The 21,199-nt window shown below is 42.8% G+C and overlaps 1 protein-coding gene across 3 annotated transcripts in view; it reads right to left on the reverse strand.

The window, feature by feature from the left end:
• The window catches only part of LOC126243824 (caspase-1-like), a 233,608-nt gene that overhangs the window by 164,385 nt on the left and 48,024 nt on the right, over positions 1 to 21,199 (reverse strand). Inside the window, exon 1 of one of the 3 annotated variants that reach the window (XM_049948191.1) lies at positions 5,436 to 5,492. The exons of 1 other annotated variant lie outside the window; for it this stretch is intronic. The gene's annotated coding sequence lies outside the window, so the exon portion shown is untranslated. Of the gene's footprint in view, positions 1 to 5,435; positions 5,509 to 21,199 lie in introns of those variants that run through there. One more of the 3 variants, XM_049948190.1, reaches the window with a different exon arrangement.

A 21,199-nucleotide genomic window follows, 5' to 3' on the forward strand; every position in this document is an offset into this window, starting at 1 on the left:
TTTAAATATTAAGAGAGTGGACCATTCCCTTTTTATGGTTGGAGATTTGTTAGTCGCCTAGATTTTCAGAACTGATGGCAATGATCAGTTCTCGGTAAGAAAGTTAATGATGTATATTAAAGACGTTCTTAAGATTTATAAATACTAGTTCTGATAAGACTGATAATTTTCTACCAACTAGGGGAAATTCTGTAAAGCGGCCTGTTCTGAGGTATGATTGGTTCTGAAAACGAATTCATTTAAATTTCGATCCGTATCCAACACTCAGAACGTTTCGCAGAAGCACAAGAAGATGGTTATCATACAGTGATAAAACACTTTTAACTGAAAAGTCTAGACTTACGAAACATACAAAACGAGCTGATGGGAACCACCATCAATAGATCAGTACCTAGATCATTTATCAAGATACGGGACACAAATGAACATAATCACTTTCGTTATGGACACCGTGTAACGTAACAACGCTATTTATCCCACCCAAGCGGATTACAAAACTCATCTTATATTTTTGAGTGCTATTTAGAATTTTGGTCTTGTGGTATGTTGTCAATGACTATAAATACACTACTGGCCATTGAAATTGCTACACCAAGAAGAAATGCAGATGATAAACGGGTATTCATTGGACAAATATACTATACAAGAACTGACATGTGATTACATTTTCACGCAATTTGGGTGCATAGATCCTGAGAAATCCGTACCCAGAACAACCATCTCTGGCCATAATAATGGCCTTGATACGCCTGGGCATTGAGTCAAACAGAGCTTGGATGGCGTGTACCGGTACATCTGCCCATGCAGCTTCAACACGATACCACAGTTCACCAAGAATAGCGACTGGCGTATTGTGACGAGCCAGTTGCTCGGCCACCATTGTTCAGAGGTTTTCAATTGGTGAGAGATCTCGAGAATGTGCTGGCCAGGGCAGCAGTCGAACGTTTTCTGTATCCAGAAAGGCAACATGCGATCGTGTATTATCCTGCTGAAATGTAGGGTTTCGCAGGGATCGAATGAAGGGTAGAGCCACGGGTCGTAACACATCTGAAATGTAACGTCCACTGTTCAAAGTGCCGTCAATGCGAACAAGAGGTGACCGAGACGTGTAACCAATGGAACCCTATATCATGACGCCGGGTTATACGCCAGTATGGCGATGACGAATACACGCTTCCAATGTGCGTTCACCACGATGTCGTCAAACACGGATGCGACCATTATGATGCTGTAAACAGAACTTGGATTCATCCGAAAAAATGACGTTTTGCCATTCGTGCACCCAGGTTCGTCGTTGAGTACACCATCGCAGGCGCTCCTCTCTGTGATGCAGCGTCAAGGGTAGCCGCACCCATGGTCTCCGAGCTGATAGTTCATGCTGCCGCAAACGTTGCCGAACTGTTCGTGCAGATGGTTGTTGTCTTGCAAAGATCCCCATCTGTTGACTCAGGGATCGAGACGTGGTTGCACCATCCGTCACAGCCATGCGGATAAGATGCCTGTCATCTCGACTGCTAGTGATACGAGGCCGTTGGGATCCAGTACGGCGTTCCGTATTACCCTCCTGAAGCCACCGATTCCATATTCTGCTAGAAGTCATTGTATCTCGACCAACGCGAGCAGCAATGTCGCGATACGATAAACCACAATCGCGATTGGCTACAATCCGACCTTTATCAAAGTCGGAAACGTGATGGTACGCATTTCTCCTCCTTACACGAGGCATCACAACAATGTTTCACCAGGCAACGCCGGTCAACTGCTGTTTGTATATGAGAAATCGGTTGGAAACTTTCCTCATGTCAGCTCGTTGTAGGTGTCACCACTGGCGCGAACCTTGTGTGAATGCTCTGAAAAGCTAATAATTTGCATATCACAGCATCTTCTTCCTGTCGGATAAATTTCGCGTCTGTAGCACGTCATCTTCGTGGTGTAGCAATTTTAATGGCCAGTAGTGTAACATTTTTGCATTATGATATTTTATTGGAATTTCTTTCATTTTTGTTAACGTTTGTGTGTAGATTAATAATCTGTGTGGAAGATATTTTAAAAGACGTAACTTTATTATCTCACGCTAGATAATATATTACTTTGTAGGTATGTGAACTTTAACTTTTACCGCGAGTTAAGAGACTCCATGTAAGCAGGTGCGCTGCGGTTGATGAGCGCACAAGCACATGTGTAAACAGTATAGAACAGGCAGTGAACATGTGTAGACACAGCCAGTATGTATTGGTGTGCGAACCAGACCAGTGTAGAACAAAGGAATACTTCTCGTATACATATACGGGCTTCTTCCTAAATAAATGTCGTGTGACTAGGGTCTCCCGTCGGTTAGACCGTTTGCCGGGTGCGAGTCTCGGTTTGACGCTACTTCGGCGACTTCCGCGTCGATGGGGATGGAATTATGATGATTAGGACAACTCAACACCCAACACCGAGCCAGCCGGTAATCGAACCCAGGCCCGTAGGATTGACATTCTGTCGCGCTGACCACTCAACTACCGGGGGCGGACGGCTTCTTCCTTAAAAGCTGTGATACCCTAAGAGACGAATATTACGAACGGTACCAGCAAGAGCTTTCAGAGGTGGAAGCAAACTACGAGGCCAATTAGAGTGAATTCGTATTAGCCGATGTTTACTGGACACTCGTCACAGAAGCCAACAGCTTTATAGAAGTAGTGTCCAAAGAGATTGGACGTCTGTGACTTTCGTCCAAAGAGCAACTGCGAGGTCAATACAAACATATCAATTTTAAGGGGAATTCTGTAACGATGAAATGGTTATCCTTGCGTTTTATTGAATAATTCCAGTCTCAACATTCTCTAAGACGTGATTTGACTAGTCTTAATTGAATATCATGAGTCTAAGTCGGCTTATGAAGAAACTGATACCATGATAGTAATGGAATCGTATGACTCCTGACCGAAAAGATACGACAAAGGTCATTTCAAAATCATCTTTGGACAAGCAGAAGCTTGATTTGAAGAATTTCTGGCGTCGTTACACTTTTGTAGACGAATCGTAGCTCCAACATTACATCCCAAGTACAAAGCTATAGTCATATTAGTAGATCTGTGAAAGTGAAAACACAATCAGGAAAGTGAAATCTGTTTTGTCGGAAGGAAAAATGATCTCCATCATTTCTGGGATTCAGAGTAACCTCATGATTGAGTATTTCATATCACAAAAAATATTAAATCGATATCCATACCAATACTATAAATGCGAAAGTAACTCTGTCTGTTACGCTTTCACGACTAAAACGCTGAGCCGATTTTGGAAAAATGGAGATAGCTTGAACGCTCAAGAAGCACATAGGCTGCTTTAGAAAGCGTATAGCACAACATTTTTACTGATTTGAAGAATATAACGCGAAATATGGAACAATAATTACTTTTTGAAAAAGCTATTTGCTCTTTGACTTTTGAACTTTATAATAATTGTGGAAAGGCTTTTATTGTTTGATATGCTATACATAATACCATTCAACGTAATGAATACAATGTTTACACAATCATCTACGTGTTTAATCCATACTTCCATACTAATATCAGTCACAAACCCGTCACATTTTAGCCGTTAAGCGTCATGCAACTGTTATAACTTCTTTGTTACGTTCAAATTGGCGTGAACAGCTCGGGGTCATGCGGTTAGTGTTTCCGTTTCAAGACCATCGTTCCCGTATTCAGTTCTCGAGCGGTACGGTTTTCTTCTGCTCGCGTCCGGGTGAGTGCGTTATCCTCGTAATCATTTTATCATCATCGACGTGCAAGTCACCGGAGTGGAGTCAAATAAAAAGACTTGCACTAAGCTCCCGAATATCCCAACCGTAGCCTCCCGCCCAATAAAGTCAAATGCACATTTCATTTCTTTTTACTGATACGCGAGCGTAGTTGTGGGTAACAGCTAGAAAACAACGCTTACACAATGCTCAACGTATTTAATACATACTACCACTGTAACACCCGTACTATTAATTGCAAAAGTTACTCAATCTGTTACGTTTTCACGACTCTACTGCTGATCCGATTCCGATGGTGTTTGGGACGGAGATAGCTTGGACACTCGGGAAGACCATAGGCTGCGTTAGAAAGTTGTATCTTTTCGATTATTTTTTGACATTTTTAAATATGGTATACGTGAGTGGTATGCAGACGACGTTGACGAGATGCCAACGACTCTTGGTGTCTACGTTTTTAATACACACTTCCATGCTAATATCAGTCACAAACCCGTCACATTTTAGCCGTTAAGCGTCATGCAAATATTATAACTTCTTTGTTGCGTTAAAATTTGCGTGGACAGCTCGGGGTCATGCGGTTAGTGTTAGATCATTTGTTCGCGTGTTCAAATCCCGCGCGGTACGGTTTTCTTCTGCTCGCGTCTGGGTAAAAGTGCAAATACAGTGTTACCGTGTGCATGGTTTATGATATTGAGTTACAACACCCCCGTGACATAGCTGGAGAGTTTTGGTGGACATAACAACAAAATCGGACGGTAAGCCCGAGAACCATATTTAAAACCATTATTATAAGCCTCGCAAACGTATGATTCAGTGCTTAATTCTAAGAGAGCTCAAGCTGCGATAGTTACTCGAATCCAACAAACCTCTGAGCAGTCTCATGTCTGCCGGAACTTGGATGAAGAGCGTCAAACGGCTAAAAAATATGTTCAAATGTGTTTGAATTCCTAAGGGACCAAACTGCTGAGGTCATCGGTTCCGAGGCTTACACACTATTTAAACTAACTTATGCTAAGAATAACACACGCACCCATGCCCGAGGAAGGACTCGAAGCTCTGGCGGGAGGGACCGCACAATCCGTGTCATGGTGCCTCAAACCGCGTGACCACTCTGCGCGGCGATTATTAGTCAGACCTGTCTTATATTATGGCAGCTTAGACATTCACCGTTCGGTGGCAAAAGCTTGTAATCTGGACTACGAAATAGTTCCACAGCGGCTATATGTCCCAGAGTTAGCTAAATGTACTTATTTTTCATTCGTAACAGCAAACGATGGCTAGGATAGGGTAAATATTCGTTGAATGTTAAGCTTGCCTTTGCTGTAAATGCTTATTGTACCGAGTTAGAAACCAATTTCTTTCCTGAGGGGATAACAGAAATTGTTTCTCGCTGGACCTAACTCATTGAAGCTATTGCAAATTATGATGAGATGGCAAAAAATGTCATTAACTATACCAAACGTAATAATTTGCTTACGTAACACTGATTCCTAAAGTATTTAACATTGATCCATCAGTGTCTCGTATTAAACTATGGTTTTAGCTCATATTCCAAAAAGGGGCGGATCTCTAAAATACAAATTCTCCATATATTTTTATATGGTGCTACGGTTTCCACATTTAAGCAGAAGAGACTTGCCAAACAAAACTATAACCGTAATTTAAGAATGACTACAAACGACTCTCCAACCTGCAACTATACCCACCAGTAGTACCCGCGTCGTCCCTAGCTCCGTCACTACTCACTAAACGTTGCCGCTAAGAGCATCTTGGCTCCTGATAAATAAATCTCATTAACGTCACCGATAGCGACATACTGATAGCGGAGATACCCGTCAGAAAATTAGAGATTCAAGTGCCACAACCTCTTATTTTCTTGGTTGTAATCTGCCATGAAACATTTAGCTTTATCTCACTTCTTTTTATTTATTTCCTTGTTGGTAAACGAGGGTCACATTCCAACTTATTAGGACATTAAAGCATGTACTTTTTAGTTAACATTGGACAATTTAATACTTGCAGCATACATGTCCCCATGTGTTATTGGGAAATTTTGGTAAATCATTTTTGCTGCCTTATTATCTGTGTGTTAGCCATAAAAATAGATTATTGATTTGTGGTGATTTTAATGCAAATTTCTGAAACGAACCTGACGAGAAAACTGATCGAGAAATACCATTAACCACTTACAATCATGTATCAGTCAGACATTTCCCTATTGGAGTAGCTCAAACTAGTAGAATACTATTGGGTAATGTATTCACAAATAGAGCAGGAGTTAAGCAAATACATGCCTTTCTGCGGTAAATTGGTTTTCATACCATGATCCGCAATTACTCACATTGTATAATTCTGCTACATGCAGAAATATCAAGAAAGACAGCGAGCACGATTAATGAACAAACATGAAAGATTTCATGGAAAGGTTAAAAATTATTAATTGGAGTGAATCTTACTATTAACCTAATGCAGTCTCTAAATTAAACGTATTGCTCAATAACTCTAGCAGTTGCTGAGAACAGTTTAAAAATATTTTAAAAAATCAGTGCCAGAAAATCTTCAAAGAACTTTCGATCACAACAAGTATTCGAATACCTTCAGAATTAAAAAGCGAAATCTACTACGAGCTAGAAGAAGCAAGGATCTTAACTACTTATAAACAGTACTGTAACATTACAAGCAAAGTTATAAAACTCCCAGGAGTAGGCACATGCTGTCACAGATTAATAGACAATAAAATAAAATCAGTATTGTGTGTTATTAAAGCGGTCACGAGCTGAAAACCCACAGAAATTAACACTCTTCCTATTAAAAGCCATCGGAGCATCATAAGAGACTGTTCATGTCAAGCGGATGTTTTTAATAATTACCGGTTACAGTTGGTGACAAAATTGCTTCAGTCAGCTCAGAATAGAAAGCAAAAGAGTGTAGTGAAGAAGCACAGACGAAAATTTGCCACACATTCTCATTTGAAGCAAGTAAAAACATCACTACACTTAAAAGTAAAAGCGCGCACGAAGTAGTTAATGAGATCTCCAATACGACACTAAAAAGTTGAGGCCCAGTAAGTAAACTGGAAACCGTATAGCGGACCTAATAAATTTAGGTTCACTTAAGTTTCAGCTTTGAGAGCATAGAAACCAGTAAGCCAGCATATTTTGGGTAATTCAATTCACTACTCTCTTACATGCTAAACAGCGTTGTACACAACAACCATTATGTAATTCTTTTATTGGCAAGCGCTACCTCAGTATACATTTGAAAGCAGGATACCGCTATATGCAGTAATTTATGTATGAGTCATTGAGACAGAAGTAAACCAGGATTCTCAGTTCATTTGAGCAATGCGCGATTTATTTCCAATCATGAACGGGACAGTGTGGTTTGGCTTCCCTATCCAGCATGCCAAGATCTCTCGAAGGTCTACCTCAAGCTTAGACCCTGCGAGCATTGTCACTATACGGTAGCGTGAATTGTGAGCCACATTAGTGTACACTACAGCCACGTCATTCGAACCACTTTCTTGAAACACAAAATATTAAATATCAGCAGCGTAGTACACCACCTGCTCAAAAGTAACCGGATGACTGTTATCTGTCCACGCTTAGCGGTTATGATTGCTCGAACTCTGTGTCTAATTGTCTGCAGTATTTTCTTCCTCAAGACCTGAAACCAGAGAAGACAGTGATATTGGACGCTGATGACTGCAGCAAAGTCAACATCCAAATTAATTCCAAAGGTGCTACATTGGATTCAGATCGGCCAGACTATTCCAGCAGTGTTGCTGCCCAAACGCCGTTGCCTCGCAGTTACTGCTTTATGACGGGGTGCATTGTCATGCTGATACAATTATCGTCTCTGAAGCGTTCCTCTACTGCACGCAGTACACCACGCTGTAAAATGTGCTCATATCATTCTGCATTTAGCTCTCGCTTAGGGGTATAACTCCTTGTACCCCTAAGGGGTACAAGGAGTACAACCGTGGAAACCAGCCCCATATCATAACACCATCTCCTCTGCACTCCACTGTTGGCATTACACATGATGGCAGATCAATAAACTCCAGACATTCGCCAAACCCCCCCCCCCAATTGGATTGCCACAGGGCATCCAGTGATTCAGTAGTCCAAATCACTCGTTTCCGTCATCCATGGCGTCGCGATATGTATGTGTATATCGTGAATCTGAGGAAAGTGGAACTAATTTGTTGTTGTCTACCATTCAAGTATTCTTTCACATCCTCAAAACATTCATGTGTTCTTCAGTCTGCTCTTACTCCTTTTTTTTAATTTTTTCTATACTCTCTTTCACATTCTGAAGATGGCAAGGGTAAAATACAGGGAGCAAAAGGCTATTTACAATTTCTACAGAAGCCAGATGGCAGTTATAAGAGTTGAGGGACATGAAAGGGAAGCAGTGGTTGGGAAGGGAGTGAGACAAGGTTGTAGCCTATCCCCGATGTCACTCAATCTGTATATTGAGCAAGTAGTAAAGGAAACAAAAGAAAAAATCGGAGTAGGAATTAAAATCCATGGAGAAGAAATAAAAACTTTGAGGTTTGCCGATGACATTGTAATTCTGTCAGAGACAGCAAAGGACCTGGAAGAGCAGCTGAACGGAATGGACAGTGTCTTGAAAGGGGGATATAAGATGAACATCAACAAAAGCAAAACCATGATAATGGAATGTAGTCGAATTAAATTGGGTGATGCTGAGGGTATAATATTAGGAAATGAGACGCTTAAAGTAATAAATGAGTTTTGGTATTTGGGGAGCAAAATAACTGATGATGGTCGAAGTAGAGAAGATATAAAATGTAGACTGGCAATGGCAAGGAAAGCTTTTCTGAAGTATAGATTTAAGTGTCAGGAAGTCGTTTCTGAAAGTATTTGTATGGAGTGTAGCCATGTATGGAAGTGAAACCTGGACGATAAGTAGTTCAGACAAAAAGAGAATAGAAGTTTTCGAAATGTGGTGCTACAGAAGAATGCTGAAGATTAGATGGGTAGATCACATAACTAATGAGGAGGTATTGACTAGAATTGGGGAGAAGAGAAATTTGTGGCACAACGTGACTAGAAGAAGGGATCGGTTCGTAGGACATATTCTGAGACATCAAGGGATCACCAATTTAGTATTGGAGGGCAGCGCGGAGGGTAAAAGTCGTAGAGGGGGACCAAGAGATGAATACACTAAGCAGATTCAGAAGGAAGTAGGTTGCAGTAGGTACTGGGAGATGAAGAAGCCTGCACAGGATAGAGTAGCATGGAGAGCTTCATCAAACCAGTCTCTGGACTGAAGACCACAACAAACAGCAACAATATTTGTTTACCAAAACACTTTTATCCGTTGTTTCCGAATCGTTGCAGAGCTTTCTCTTTACTGTAATCGAAGCTACGAATCATTTCTTTTTATAAAAGTATGGAAATTTAATTAGTTAATAGGTTCTCATTTTGAAAATATGCATAAAAATGCCAAATTTTGCTTCGTTATTAGCTCTGATATTTTCATACTTGTTATTTCCACATCATCTTTTGTCAGTATAACACCTAAGAAGGACATTTCATAAATAACGCACACTAATTTTTTTACTTACTCGTTTATTTTTTTCAGCATCTCTTTACAGTCCTTCTGTATAGTCTCTCTGCTTCTCTATGACTGAACCCCAACGTCTCGCAAGCTTATTATTCCATTCCAGGAGACCACTTCTGTTCATCTGTCGAATGGCTCGGGTAACGGTGGCAGAAAGCTCTTCCAGAGAAAGACAACGACGTCCACCCACTGTGTTTTTTCAACTTCGGGAACAAGTCGAAGTCTGGTAGACTGACGTCCGGGCTGTAGGGAGGATGCAGCAGCATTTTTCATCCGTATTCGCGCAGTTTTTGGGCACAACGTTGGTGATATGTAGGCGACCGTTGTCGTGAAGAATAGGTGGCTCAGCCTCGAGAAGCTGAGGTCGGCTTTTGTGCATTTTTCTCCGCAGGTTTTGCAAGAAGTTTCGATGATACACTGCTATGACAGTTGTTTCATATTGGACTCTATCTGTCATGATCATACCTTGCTGATCATAAGCAAAAGCCATCATTTGCTTGAGCTTTGATTGTGCACGTATAAATTTTTTTGGACGTGGAGCAACTGAAGCTCTCAGCTCACTGGACTATGATTTCAACTCCGGTTCGAAATCTCTAATCCACGTTTCATCAATAGCGACAATTCGACACAAGACTCCTTGACCTTCACTGTCGAATCGTTGTTTGAGATCGGTTGCATTGCCCAGGCGTTTCTGCTTCTCTTCAGCAGTCACACAGTGTGGGACCCATCGTGCAGAAATTTTCTTTTCTTCAGATCAGATATCAGAATACGAAGTACTGATGTTGGAGGAATTTCCGTGGCTTCAGAGGGTTCCTCACAAATTGCACTGCGATCTTCTTCAAGAGCCTCTACCACGAGGTTCACACGTTGTTGATCTGTTGACGTTTTTTGCTTTCCCGATATTGGATTATTGTCTATGCTCATACGAGCACCACGAAAAAAACTAACCCGACGCGAAGCTGTACTACAGTCCAGTCTAAACCGACCACAAACTTTACTTAACACACGGGTTTTTATCGTGTAAAGTTTCGATCTTGATGCAGTACCTCTGCTCTTGAGCAGTCACAGTACCCGAAAAGAGTACATGAAAGGAGCCTTCCCGAAGATTGCGACTGACAAAAGCAACCGGGCGTACCCTGGGCATCAAGAAATGACGATTGATCCTTTCACACCACAAACATCCATATACAAGCCCTTTTTACGGCCACAGCGGAGCATTATCTCAATCAGTATAGAAGAAATAACATTAGCCAAAGAAGAACTGCTACAAAAACTTTGCAGACAGCGCCAGTGTCATGTACTGTGTATGCAGGAAACACGTTGAGGCTGCGACATATGTAGATCGAAGATAAACGGAATGTGCCTCTCCATCGAAAGAGCAAATCATAAATACGAAAGCGCTATCTTCGTTAATCCAGACAAAAAAATGGTTCAAATGGCTCTGAGCACTATGGGACTCAACTGCTGAGGTCATTAGTCCCCTAGAACTTAGAACTACTTAAACCTAACTAACCTAAGGACATCACAAACATCCATGCCCGAGGCAGGATTCGAACCTGCGACCGTAGCGGTCTTGCGGTTCCAGACTGCAGCGCCTTTAACCGCACGGCCACTTCGGCCGGCTAATCCAGACATCCAAATTCTATCCACAGTACTCACAGAGGAAAGTAACATCGAAATCCTTACTATAAAAACAGCTAATTACACCATTTCGTCTCTCAACAAACCACCCGGTGAAGGATTCACAGTTAATAAAACAACAAATTACCAAATAAGCACGCGCAGACTGTGACTGGCGATTTCAACAGCCGTAGTGACATTTGGGTCTGTGCTAATGAAGATGAAAATGGAGCAGCAGACTAGAGAGAGCAGAAATGAATCACCTTATCCTAATCCACGACGCAAAACTGTGTGCATCAGATGGGGGGGAGGGGGGGGGGTGTACAATCCCGACCTCATATTCACCGCCAACAGCGTTAGCCAACAGTGTATAAAGTATGTCTCTTCTCAGATATAAAATTCACAACATAGACCAATAACCTGCCAAATACGTATTTGCTACTGCTAGACCTCAAAATGGCTCTGAGCACCATGGGACTTAACATCTGAGGTCATCAGTCCCCTGGAACTTAGAACTACTTAAACCTAACTAACATAAGGACGTCACACACATCCATGCCCGAGGCAGGATTCGAACCTGCGACCGTAGCGGTCGCGCGGTTCCAGACTGAAGGGCCTGGAACCGCTCGGCCAACCCGGCCGCGCTAGACCTCAAAAAATCACATTTCGGAGGAAGTTTAACTTTAGAAATTCTGATTGGTCGAGATTTGCAGATGTACTGGATGCCGAAATGTCTTCTATAGAACCAACACCAGAACGGTACAACACTTTCACCACGGCCGTAAACAGATGTTCCAAAATATCTGTCCCTCCTGGCTGTCGAACATCTAACATCCCTGGGCTCAAATGAGATCAGGCAGCCTTATCTGCAGAACATAGCAACTTATTAAGCGAAAACCCTTTTAGTGAAACAACTATACAAACAGGCAAACTCGTTTCCTCTATAAGAGAGTCAAAAAGGGGAAATGGATTAAAACAACAGAAATACTGGATCTGAAAAGAGACAGTCATAACGCTTGGAGACTTCTGTGACGGCCGGCCGAAGTGGCCGTGCGGTTCTAGGCGCTGCAGTCTGGAACCGTGAGGCCGCTACGGTTGCAGGTTCGAATCCTGCCTCGGGCATGGATCTGTGTGATGTCCTTAGGTTAGTTAGGTTTAACTAGTTCTAAGTTCTAGGGGACTAATGACCTCAGAAGTTGAGTCCCATAGTGCTCAGAGCCATTTTTGAACTTCTGTGACGCCGGTGCAATCATCCTACGAAGACCGCTACATACCAAAATATAACCGCCAACCAAATGGCACACCAGCTACTGATAAATGGGAAGACCAGCCATAAAAGCAAACAACCAAAACTACGAAGTATAGAGGAAGAGGAGAATAATACTTTTCACTCCCATTGGCGACGGATGAATTACAGAAGGCGAGTAAAACTGGTAAGTCAGCTAGCTTGGACGACGTACGAACTGAGTAGATTAAGCACTTTGGATTGGCGACGAAGGAGTGGATTCTCCAACTCTTCAATAAATGTATTGACAGATGTCAAACTCCAAAGATATGGTGGAAGAGTCGAGTAATTGCTATACTGAACCTGGTAAGGAAGGCAACATTCCAAAGAATTTTATACCTATTGCACTACTGTATCAGCTTTACAGACGGCTAGAGAGAATGATTTTAAATCGTCTTCTTTCACATGTTACTGATCCCTTGCAAGCCGGATCCCACCCTGGTAAAAGCTGCACAGGACGGTTTCTCAGTCTACACAGTTTATAGACGATAGTTTTGAAGCCGTTAGGGTGACATGAGTGCTATTCGTGGACGTGACAGCAGCGTACGACACCGCCAACTACCAGTTACTATTAAACAAGGTCTACAACCTAACCAAGGATCTCAGCAGAACGGAAGATTCTTCGTCGACCAAGGACAGCGTAGGCGATGGGGACTACAGAAAAATGGCCTTCCCCAGCAAAGTGTGTTAGCTCCAGTTCTGTTCAGTATGTATACTAACGACCAACCCATAGTCCCCAACTGCAGGAATTTCTTGTATGCTGATGATCTCGCTCTGGCAACACAAAGCACAAACTTTGATCCAATAGAAATCACCCTAAAGAGTGCTCTTAAAGATTTGTCAAAATACTACAGAATAAACCAGCTTAAAATAAACCCATCAAAGAAACAAATGTCTGCTTTCCATCTGAGAAATAGGGAAACCACCCGCAAGTTGAAGATAGAATGGTCAGGGGTTAAATTGGAACAGCTTGGCACTCCAAAAGACCTAGGAATAACACTTGAGAGATCTCTAACTTTCAGGTAACACTGCATGAATTTCAGTTCTAGAGTCTCCACCAGGAACAGCCCACTGAGAAAACTGGCCGGATCACAGTGGGGCAGTCAAGCTGAAACCATCCCAACTTCTGCAATGACATTATGCCACTCCACTGCAGAGTATGTCTGTCGTGTTTGGTGTAAGTCAACACATGCCAAATAGGGTATATTGCCCCAAACGACACATGATGATTATAACAGGCTGCTTGAAGTCAGCTCCAGTCGAATGGCCCTACCACCTTGCAGGAATTACACCACCTCCTGTTCGAAGAGATACAGCAGCAAACAGGGAAAGAACGAAACTGGAGTAGGGAAAACGGACCCATGCATGGGCAACAACGCTACCCACAGCGAGTTTCCTCAGAACATCGAAGAAACTAACAACCACCGATGAAGAAGCCAGGCTTCAGCTATGGAGGGCTGCGACATACCACCCTCCTGGTTTGAAAAGATTTTCAGATTATTTACCCCCTGATCATGATGAGAATAGGCCAGTCTGGAAGTTCCTGAATAGGCTGAGGTCAAGAGTGAGCGGATCACGGGTTAATACGAAAAAATGGGAGCCAGCCGTTGTGGCCGAGCGGTTCTAGGCGCTTCAGTCCGGAACCGCGCGACTACTACGGTCGCAGGTTCGAATCCTTCCTCGGGCATGGATGTGTGTGATATCCTTAGGTTAGTTAGGTTTAACTAGGGGACTGATGACCTCAGATGTTAAGTCCCATAGTGCTCAGAGCCATTTGAACCATATAGAAAAATGGGGATACATTGAAGAAAAGAAAACCCAATGTGACTACGGCGAAAAACAGACTGTTCAACATATGCCTCAGTATAAACTGTGTCCAGCCACCTACATGGAAGATGACTATAGACTGGGTTTAATAATAATACTAATAATTATATTAAGCGTATCCGGGACCCCTGCAGGGTCAATTTCTACCTCTCGCCAATTGCAGTACACAGAGAAAAAAACAAAAACACGTGCTTCTTCCTCAAACTCCCATCTACATCTGGCATAATTTTCATTGTTGCTGCATCAAACAGTCCACAGCAATACCAGCTTGCGCATTATTTATGAAATGTCCCTCGTATTACTTCTCTTTTGTTATTCTTTTTATCGGCTCTTATCTGCACGGTATTAAGTTCACTGCTAAATATTGGCTTAAACGTAAACGTTCGGGCAATTACTGTCTTACTTCTCAAAAATTTGTCTTACAGTTTCGGTTTTTTCTCCTCTTCTGACAAGTGCGACAATATGACATTGTCCACAAACAGACTGCAACGAGACTTCGATGGACAGGACACGTTACCTGCCAAACTGAATGCATCCGAGTCACAAGTGTCATGAAAAAGCCCAAGGGAACACGAACACTTTGCAGATCCAAGAACAGAAGAGTGAAAGAAGACCTATGACATGCTACTGCAGAAGAAAACTTGGTTTAAAAAGGCTATAGAGCGCAGTTAAGTGACGCACAACGCGAAGGCGACACATGATTGCCAGAGTCAATAAACGCCGAGATGTGAAATCTTTTGGCATGTATTTGACATTTGTCATGATTTTTCCCCTCAGAACAAGATCTTAGATCAGCTCTGCAGCTGATTTATGTGAAGGAATTATTTGATATCCCAAAACCATCTGCAATTACTCGCCAGTTTAATTCCATTCAATTTACTTGCTTAAAAATTACAGAATTACATTAGTGTAGAGGAATTAGTGTTGAAATCAATGTGCCTTTTACTTAAAACATATTGAAGAACGATCGCAGCTCGTGTTTCTTGATAAGGATAAGGTAATGCCGCATGAAGTGTTGGGCTTAAGCATAGAATCCGTCTGAAAAGCTGAACCAGCTTAACATCCCGAGCATCCACCAATGATTCGAAAGATTTTGCGTATTGCCAGTGAATTAATATGGATGGACAAGCTGGTATTACAGTTCATTTGTACAGCACTTAATTCTATGGGTTGGACAAATTAACTCGACCATCCACTCAGTGTGGTGAAGGGTACCATTTATTTTCCATAGCATTGTCTTCACCTTCGTTCCCTTTGTAATACTTCTCCCTTCTCCAAAGGTCACTTTAAGTCCCCTACAGGCAGAATCTACACTACTGACCATTAAAATTGGTACACCACGAAGATGACGTGCTACAGACGCGAAATTTAACCGACAGGAAGAAGATGCTGTGATATGCAAATGATTAGCTTTTCAAAGCATTCACACAAGGTTGGCGCTGACATGAGGAAAGTTTCCAAACGATTTCTCATACACAAACAGCAGTTGACCGGCGTTGTCTGGTGAAACGTTGATGTGATGCCTCGTGTAAGGAGGAGAAATGCGTACCATCACGTTTCCGACAATGATAAAGGTCGGATTGTAGCCTATCGCGATTGCGGTTTATCGTATAGCGACATTGCTGCTCGCGTTGGTCGCGATCCGATGGCTGTTAGTAGAATATGGAATCGGTGGGTTCAGGAGGGCAATACGGAACGCCGTTCTGGATCCGAACGGCCTCGTATCACTAGCAGTCGAGATGACAGGCATCTTATCCGCATGGCTGTAACGGATCTTGCAGCCACGTTTCGATCCCTGAGTCAACAGATGGGGACGTTTGCAAGACAACAACCATCTGCATGAACAGTTCGACGACGTTTGCGGCAGCTTTGACTATCAACTCGGAGACTATGGCTGCGGGCACGCTTGACGCTGCATCACAGAGAGGAGCGCCTGCGATGGTGTACTCGACGACGAACCTGGGTGCACGAATGGCAAAACGTCATTTTTTCGGATGAATCCAGCTTCTGTTTACAGCATCATGATGGTCGCATCCGTGTTTGGAGACATCGCAGTGAATGCACATTGGAAGCGTGCATTCGTCATCGCCATACTGGCGTATCACCCGGCGTGATGGTATGAGGTGCCATTGGTTACAAGTCTCGGTCACCTCTTGTTCGCATTGACGGCCTTTGAACAGTGGACGTTACATTTCAGAAGTGTTACGACCCGTGGCTCTAACCTTCATTCGATCCCTGCGAAACGCTACATTTCAGCAGGATAATGCACGACCGCATGTTGTAGGTCCTGTACGGGCCTTTCTGGACACAGAAAATGTTCGACTGCTGCCCTGGCCAGCACATTCTCCAGATCTCTCACCAATTCAAAACGTTTGGTCAATGGTGGCCGAGCAACTGGCCCATCACAATACGCCAGTCACTACTCTTGATGAACTGTAATATCGTGTTGAAGCTGCATGGGCAGGTGTACCTGTACACGCGATCCAAGCTCTGTTTGACTCAATGCCCCGGCGTATCAAGGCCGTTATTACGGTCAGAGGTGGTGGTTCTTGGTACTGATTTCTCAAGATTTATGCACCCAAATTGCGTGAAAATGTGATCACATGTCAGTTCTAGTATAATATATCTGTCCAGTGAATACCCGTTTATCATCTGCATTTCTTCTTGGTGAAGCAATTTTAATGGCCAGTAGTGTATCTTCCCCATTTTGAATGTACACAGGTGTGCAGAACCTAGGGACGAAAGCAGCTTTCGCATGATGTCTCACTACCAAGCAACAAGGAGTACAGTGACACAATAAAGTTGATCAGTACGTCCTATGCATCCCAATATCGGAACACGTGGACCACCAAACCGACCTTGTTCGACAATGACTGGCGCACCCTCATATGAGGCGAGGTGGAGATAGGTAATGCACCCACGAATATTGTCGATCATGATCGTTTTGGTGGTCCAGGTCTTGTTTTGTTGGGAGGCATAATTTTTGATAACGATACACTCACTGGTCAACGCTATTGTCACTTCAGTGGGATTATTGTCTTTGAACAAAACTGTAATTTCTGTGTGTCTCGTTGCGTATTTCTTTCTGTTACTTTCCGTATTCCGATGCAGCAATTGTGTCTAAGTGTGGACCAAGTTTCATCGATCTATGTAACTCGGCAGTGACAAATCACGCAAAAACTGCTTTCGTCCTGAAGGTTCGCACACCAGTGTACCTCAGCGGCTCGTCAGTTGAGGTCAGTCGAGCTGTAAGATCGTTAACTGACGATGTTGCTGTTTGCAAGGAAGTATCGCCGTTGGAAGTAACGTCGTTGAACGATCGAAAGGAAATGCAGAATCGTTTGGACCAAACTTCTGCTTGGTGTAATCATTGCTAGATATTTCCAGAATGAGATTTTCACTCTGCAGCGGAGTGTGCGCTGATATGAAACTTCCTGGCAGATTAAAACTGTGTGCCCGACCGAGACTCGAACTCGGGACCTTTGCCTTTCGCGGGCAAGTGCTCTACCAAGTTTGGAAGGTAGGAGACGAGGTACTGGCAGAAGTAAAGCTGTGAGTACCGGGCATGAGTCGTGCTTCTGTAGCTCAGTTGGTAGAGCACTTGCCCGCGAAAGGTAAAGGTCCCGAGTTCGAGTCTCGGTCGGGCACACAGTTTTAATCTGCCAGGAAGTTTCATTGCTAGATATCTTTAAATCACAAAATAATGGTCAAAACTAAGAGACGGAAGATAGTGGTTAGTAGCTAACATCTGCAACACGTGTCATGAAAAAAAAAAAAGTTAATAGGAAGAAGTGATACGAAATGTGATGAACACGTAAAATCAGAGTTAATGGAGGAAAATAGCGAGACATGACTTTGCTAAAACGATCCTGGGAAGGTGCGGTGCACCTGTAAAGCAAATCGAATACAGAATCATACTGGAAACAATTCTAGAGCACTGTTCCAATGTTTGCAGTCTTTATCAAATAGTCCTGATTACAGAAATCGAGCGAAATCAGAGACGCACTGATAGCATCATAAAATATCGGTATAGTCCATGAGAAAGTGTAGAGGAAATCCTCGGAGTACGTACGACAACTGTAACCTTTCCAGTAAAGGCGATATCGTTCTCAGAAACACTTCTCCGCAAACTTAAAATCTAGATAACTTGTATTTCGCAGTCGCCATCGAATAAATGCGCGTGGAATGCGATACGAAAAGATTAGATTGCATACAGAGGCATGTAACCAATATATTTTCCTTCCCCTGCATGCCGGAGAAGATAAGGAAGCAGTTCGCTAATAAAGGTACGAAGTTCAAAAAAATGGTTCAAATGGCTCAGAACACTATGGGACTTAACTTCTGAGGCCATCAGCGGTCACACGGTTCCAGACTGAAGCGCCTAGAAACGCAAGGCCACACCGGCCGGCCTGGGAGATAAGATACTGCGTGAAGAGTTTGACAGAGCACTGAAAGACCTGAGTCGCCGGGAGTAGACAACATTCCATTACAACTACTGACGGCCTTGGGAGAGCCAGTCATAATAAAACTCTACCATCTGGTGAGCAAGATGTATGAGACAGGCGAAATACCCTCAGACTGCAAGAAGAATATGATAATTCCAATCCCAAAGAAAGCAGGTGTTGACAGATGTGAAAATTACCGAACTATCAGTTTAATAAGTCACAGCTGCAAAATACTAACGCGAATTCTTTACAGACGAATGGAAAAACTGATAGAAGCCGACCTCGGGGAAGATCAGTTTGGATTCCGTATAAATGTTGGAACACGTGAGGCAATACTTACCTTACGACTTATCTTAGAAGGGAGATTAAGAAAAGGCAAACCTACGTTTCTAGCATTTGTAGACTTAGAGAAAGCTTTTAACAATATTAAGTGGAATACTCTCTTTCAAATTCTGAAGGTGGCAGGGGTAAAATACAGGGAGCGAAAGGCTATTTACAATTTGTACGGAAACCAGATGGCAGTTATAAGAGTCGAGGGACATGAAAGGGAAGCAGTGGTTGGGAAGGGAGTAAGACAGGGTTGTAGCCTCTCCCCGATGTTATTCAATCTGTATATTGAGCAAGCAGTAAAGGAAACAAAAGAAAAATTCGGGGTAGGTATTAAAATTCATGGAGAAGAAATAAAAACTTTGAGGTTCGCCGATGACAGTGTAATTCTGTCAGAGACAGCAAAGGACTTGGAAGAGCAGTTGAACGGATTGGACAGTGTCTTGAAAGGAGGATATAAGATGAACATCAACAAAAGCAAAACTAGGATAATGGAATGTAGTCAAATTAAATCGGGTGATGCTGAGGGAATTAGACTAGGAAATGAGACACTTAAAGTAGTAAAGGAGTTTTGCTATTTAGGGAGTAAAATAACTGATGATGGTCGAAGTAGAGAGGATATAAAATGTAGACTGGCTATGGCAAGGAAATCGTTTCTGAGGAAGAGAAATTTGTTAACATCGAGTATAGATTTAAGTGTCAGGAAGTCGTTTCTGAAAGTATTTGTATGGAGTGTAGCCATGTATGGAAGTGAAACATGGACGATAAATAGTTTGGACAAGAAGAGAATAGAAGCTTTCGAATTGTGGTGCTACACAAGAATGCTGAAGATTAGATGGGTAGATCACATAACTAATGAGGAGGTATTGAATAGAATTGGGGAGAAGAGGAGTTTGTGGCACAACTTGACAAGAAGAAGGGACCGGTTGGTAGGACATGTTTTGAGGTATCAAGGGATCACAAATTTAGCATTGGAGGGCAGCGTGGAGGGTAAAAATCGTAGAGGGAGGCCAAGAGATGAATACATTAAGCAGATTCAGAAGGATGTAGGTTGCAGTAAGTACTGGGAGATGAAGAAGCTTGCACAGGATAGAGTAGCATGGAGAGCTGCATCAAACCAGTCTCAGGACTGAAGACCACAACAACAACAACAACAACATTACGTACTGTGACCTTTCTGACAGGAAATCACGAATCCAGACATACAACTGAGAAGATAGTCCATAGGCACGCAGTTTAATTAGAAGTCGCTTGTGAGGAAAGGTGTGAAAAGCCTTCTGGAAATTTAAAAAAAAAGGAATCAATTTGACGTCCCCTGGCGATAGCAGTCATTAATTAATGAGAATAAAGAGGTAGTTGTGTTTCACACGAACGATGTTTTCTGAATCCTTGTTGGCTATTTGTCAGTAAATTGTATTCTTCGAGGTGACTCGTAGTGATCGAGCACAGTGTGTGTCCCACAATCCTACTGTAAATCGACGTTAGTGATATGGGTCTGTAATTCAGCGGATTACTTCTGTTTTCTTTCTTGGGTATTGGTGTGACCTGTGCAACATTCCAGTCTCTGGGTTGCTACGAGGGTGAGTCAAACGGAAACCTTAAATATTTTTTTAAAATATTATTTATCGTGCAGAAGTGGTACAAAGCGGTACCACTTTTCAACATAATCTCCCCCACTCTCAATGCAACTCATCCAACACTTACAAAGTGCATAAATTCCTTTAGAGATAAATTCTTTTGGTAATCCGCGCAACCAGTCATGCACCGAATGGCGTACCTCTTCATCAGAACGGAACTTCTTTCCTCCCATTGTGTCTCTGAGTGGTCCAAACATATGGAAATCACTTGGGGCAAGGTCTGGTGAGTATGGTGCATGAGGAAGACACTCAAGATGCAGGTCTGTGATTGTTGCAACTGTTGTACGGGCAGTGTTGGGCCTTACGTTGTCATGTTGCAAAAGGACATCTGCTGACAGCAATCCACGTTGCTTTGATTTGATTGCAGGCCGCAGATGATTTTTTAGGGGATCGGTGTATGATGTACTGCTGACAGTGGTCCCTAAAGGCATGTAATGCTCCAAAATGACGTCTTTTTCGTCCCAAAAGATAGATTAACCTTCCCTGCTGATGGTTCTGTTCGAAACTTCTTTGGTTTTGGTGATGAGGAATGGCGCCATTCCTTGCTCGCTCTCTTCGTTTCCGGTTGGTGGCAGTGAACCCAGGTTTCGTCCCCAGTAACGATTCTTGCAAGGAAGCCATCACTTTCTCGTTCAAAGCGCAGAAGAAGTTCTTCACAAGCATCAACACGTCGTTCTCTCATTTTAGTAGTCAGCTGCCGTGGCTCCCATCTTGCAGACAC

This window comes from Schistocerca nitens, chromosome 1 (genome assembly GCF_023898315.1).
Source record: "Schistocerca nitens isolate TAMUIC-IGC-003100 chromosome 1, iqSchNite1.1, whole genome shotgun sequence".
In the NCBI taxonomy this organism is placed as follows: domain Eukaryota; kingdom Metazoa; phylum Arthropoda; class Insecta; order Orthoptera; family Acrididae; genus Schistocerca; species Schistocerca nitens.